The sequence below is a fragment of the Octopus sinensis genome, linkage group LG14 (genome assembly GCF_006345805.1).
Source record: "Octopus sinensis linkage group LG14, ASM634580v1, whole genome shotgun sequence".
Taxonomy (NCBI): Eukaryota; Metazoa; Mollusca; class Cephalopoda; order Octopoda; family Octopodidae; genus Octopus; species Octopus sinensis.
Genome location: NC_043010.1, coordinates 36,018,771 through 36,024,244, shown reverse-complemented (window position 1 = coordinate 36,024,244; position 5,474 = coordinate 36,018,771). Strand labels below are relative to the sequence as shown.

Genomic DNA, 5,474 nt, shown 5'->3' with positions numbered 1-5,474 from the left:
TGGAGTTAGATTTTAAATATCCTTTGTGGGAGTTTTGTCAACTAATTGCATGGATAACATCGGTTAATTGAGTTTTTAAAACTCTACTATGTTACAAATGCAAGACTGTCCCACATAAAAACTGCTAAGAGCATATCTGAGAGCAGTCAGAGAACTTCAACGTGGTTTCTCAACTTGCTAGAAATAGCTGTCAAATAAATATCCCGCAAACTATATCCCCCAGCTGGCAGGATTGTTACCACGTCGGACAAAATGCCAGCGGTATTTTTTTTTTCCGGACTCTTTATGTTCTGGGTTCAAATACCGTCGTGGTCGACTTTGGCTTTCTTCCTTTCCGGTGTGATAAAATAAGTATGAGTTGAGGACTGGGGGGGGGGGTCATTACATTGATTAGACCCTCCCCACAAAATTTCAGGCCTTGTGCCTATAGAAGAAATAAATTTATGTCTGATATATACTATAACTAAGATGATGTTCGCAGTTAGAATGTCTTTGGTCTCTGCTTGACGAGTCTAACCTGGGAGCTTAAACAACAACCACAAACAACTTCCACCTCTTCCTATATGTTGCCTGTGACCATAACCATCACCTCCACAACACCATCCCATTGACATCGTTGCTACATCGCCTTGACAATACACATCTATAATAATTGTCACTGCAAGCACCAATATACCATACTAAAACCATCACCACAACCAGCGATAAGGATTGTTACTACAACCACCAGCAGAACCACTAACGTCCACATTACGTATTGGATCTGTCACAGCAACCGCCAATATACTACAGCTGTCACCAGAACCACCAGCAGTGTTGTCACCGCAGCCACAACCACCCATCAACATTACATACTGGTTCTGTCACCACAACCACCACCACTATCACCAACACACACTGTTATTGTCACCGCAACTACCACTACTATTAGTACTCTTACCGCAACTGTTATGCTTTATAATAGTCACCCCATCCACCTCCAAATATTGAGAAAGCCACGTGTTTGTGTTAAGGACAATATAATAAAATATAACAATAACGTAAAAAAGGGAAATAACAGCAAAAAATATGTATAACAATATGTAAAAGAAAGGAAAAAATAATGGTAAAATTACAGATTACCATAATAGGTAATCAGCTGTTGACAACAACAACAACAGCCACAACAATTTGATGTGTAAGAACAACAACACGACCAGCAGTAGAAACTATATCACTGTTACGAAATTCTAACAACAGCACCACCATTGGCCATAAAAATAACAAACACTACCACCACAACCAATAAGAGAAGAAATGTTACCAACTACTACTACCAACGCTACCGGCTTTAATTACGAATAAAAACACACCACTCTGTCACTAACAACCATTAACACCATCAGAACAACAACAACATTTACAGTACCATTAGGAGTCAACACCAACTAAGCCTGCACTCGCAACTTTGCTTTTTTGTCTGCCTTTGCGATTTGACAGATACCCTTTCATCATTCTCTGCCGCTTTCTCTCAATATATATATATAAACACCATTTCATACGCTTAGATATAGACAAGTAATACCACACGCACACAGAGAACTTACATAACTTTCTGGAATTGTTTAACTTCAAAGAACTAAACGGTGAGTTGACAACGTTTACCTCTCTTTCTCTTTCTGTAGCTATATACATGGTAATCCTGCAGAATAGAGTCGGAAATCATCTCGTTTGTTTAAAATCACAATTTCAAATATCGGATATTAGAATTTTGAAAAATGAAGAAAAAACATAAGAAATATTTTTTCTTTCAGATTTATATTTCAAATATTTAAGAGTAATTCTTCAAAGAAAAGAAAAAAAAATCAAACTATAACATTTTCATTATTTCAACTCCTTTCCATTACGTAAATTTTTCGGTTTTAATTTTTTAAAATTTTCAACAAATTATCTAGAAACATCAGTGATTACGATTTTGCAAACTTTGTTTTTAAAGAGTTGTTAGAGGGTGGTAATAATTTTGAAAAAAGAAAAAGAATTATTCTTGTAGAAATTAGTTGTGAGCGAATTAGATATTCTCCGCGTCTCTTGTACAGTATTACCTCTTTCTATTTATCTATCTCCAATCAATTAATTAATCATGTAATACTCAAATTTTCTACACCAGTCAGAAGAAAATTTAATTTACCACAGTGCCTTCTGGTTAAATTGCCTTTACAAGAATTATTTAAGCTCATTAGTTTGTTACGTTCTGGGTTCAAGTCCATCACTCTTCGGTTGTCCATATGTTTTGTTTTTTTGTCCTTCATTCAACAAGTTTCTAGTAACGTAGTACTATTGATTTAGTTAAAACATACCCATTCATTTACGACTTTGCTTTTCCTAGTTCGAAATTAAATTGTAGTTAACTTCGTATCTCATCCTCTCGGGTTTGATATTGTACTAAACCAACGTGTTCAACTCTATGTAACATCCTGTCATATAATGTGTGGTGTTGTATCAAATATTTTCACTTTACAACTTGTTGATTTATGACGCTTTTCACCATCCGACCTATTCAGGGAAATTCTTGCATGTGATGAGATTTTCAGCAAGGTTTTCTCGAATTTACTTATAGATCCTTGGTAAAATGTATTCCAACATAGTTTTATATAAAGCTAGCCAGAGATACCCGGCGTTGCCCGTGTCACATGGAATTGAAGAATTAGACTTTTCTTTGATACTTTCTCTAATGAACTGGAATACCTATGATTCAAATTTCATCAAAATTGGAGATTAAGAATTTTAATGAGGGTTCTTTCCCTCTTTACACACCTTACAAAACAATTCTAATCACGACATTTATCCCATACCACTCATCTTTATGCCCAGATTCCAAAATACAAATCTTATAAAACCTATTCAAAGGTTTTTACTCCTGAAAAATGGAGCACATGGAGCTCTAAAATGTGGGAGTTAAGGCCCCTATTAGGGGGGTGGGGGTGTCTTAAAGTCAACCAGAGAAGTTGAATTGTTGGGAATCTTTTTTAACTTGTGTCTTATATCTATTGTTCAATTTTCTTTGGAATTGGAAATATATGAATGTTCACTAGGTTTGTAAAAGAGAGCAAAGCTACAGAAACCAAAAGACAAATGATCACGGTAAGCAGTCAGCTACCCTACCCTAGTTGTTACCACTCCCTATTGTAGGATTCCTCACCATATATATATATATATATAATATATATATATATACATACACATATAAATTATATATATATATATATTATATTATACATACACATATAAATTATATATTATATTATATATATATATATACATACACATATAAATTATATATATATATATATATATATATATATATATATATATACATACACATATAAATTATATATATATATATATATTATATATATATATATATACATACAATATAAATTATATAATATATATATATATATATATATATACATACACATAAATTATTATATATATATATATATATTATATTATATATATATACATACACATATAAATTATATTATATATATATTATACATACACATATAAATTTTATAGATATATATATATATATACATACACATATAAATTATATATATATATATATATATATATACATACACATATAAATTATATATATATACATACACATATAAATTATATATATATATATATATATATATACATACACATATAAATTATATATATATATATATATATATATATAAATACATACACATATAAATATATATATATATTATCTATATATATTATACATACACATATAAATTATATATATATATATATACACATACATATTATATATACACATACACATATATATTATATATATACATACACATATATATATATATATACATACACATATAAATTAATATATATATATATATATATATATATATACATACACATATAAATTATATATATATATATATAGATATATACATACACATATAAATTATATATAATATATATATATACACATACACATATATATTATATATATACATACACATATATATTATATATATACATACACATATATATTATATATTACATACACATATATATTATATATATATATACATGTATATTATATATATATATACATGTATATTATATATTATCCATACACATATATATTATATATATACATACACATATATATTATATATATTATATACATGTATATTATATATATATATACATGTATATTATATATATTATATATACATGTATATTATATATATATATACATGTATATTATATATATATATACATGTAAATTATATATATATATACATGTAAATTATATATATATATACATGTAAATTATATATATATATACATGTAAATTATATATATATATACATGTAAATTATATATATATACATGTAAATTATATATATATATACATGTAAATTATATATATGATATAATGTAAATTATATATATATACATGTAATTATTATATATATACATGTAAATTATATATATATACATGTAAATATATATATATATACATGTAAATTATAATATATACATAATAAATTATATATACATACATATAACATATATATATATATAAAGTATTATATATAAATTATATATATATATAAATTATATATATATATATATAAAGTATCATGATATATATATAAATTATATATATATAAATTATATATATATAAATTATATATATATATAAATATATAATATATAATATATATATATATATAAATTATATATATATATATATAAATTATATATATATATAAATATAATATATATATATATAAATTATATTTAGTTATATATATATATAAATTATATATATATATATATAATATAAATTATATATATATATATAAATTATATTATATATATATAATTATGAATATATATAAATTATATATATATATATAAATATATATATTATATATATATAAATATATATATATATATATATAAATATATATAGATATTATAAATTATATATATATATAAATTATATATATATATAAATTCTAAATATATATATAATTATATAATATATATATATAATATTATATATATATATATATATAAATTATATATATATATATATATATAAATATATATATATATAAATTATATATATATATATATAAATTATTATATATATATATATAAATTATATATATATATAAATTATATATATAATATATAAATTATATATATATACACATATAAATTATTATATACACAATATAAAATTATATATATATACACATATAAATTAATATATATACACATATAACTTATATATATATTATATAATATATATATACACATATAATTATATATATATACACATATAAATTATAATATATACACATATAAATTATATATACACATATAAATTATATATATATACACATATACATTATATATATATACACATATACATTATA

The 5,474-nt window shown here is 23.6% G+C and overlaps 1 protein-coding gene across 2 annotated transcripts in view; it reads left to right on the top strand.

The window, feature by feature from the left end:
- Nucleotides 1-1,132: 1,132 nt before the first annotated feature.
- The window catches only part of LOC115219468 (solute carrier family 2, facilitated glucose transporter member 1), a 90,466-nt gene continuing 86,124 nt past the window's right edge, over nt 1,133-5,474 (top strand). For both annotated transcript variants that reach the window (XM_036508874.1, XM_029789637.2), the window contains exon 1: nt 1,133-1,625. The gene's annotated coding sequence lies outside the window, so the exon portion shown is untranslated. The remainder of the gene's footprint in view (nt 1,626-5,474) is intronic.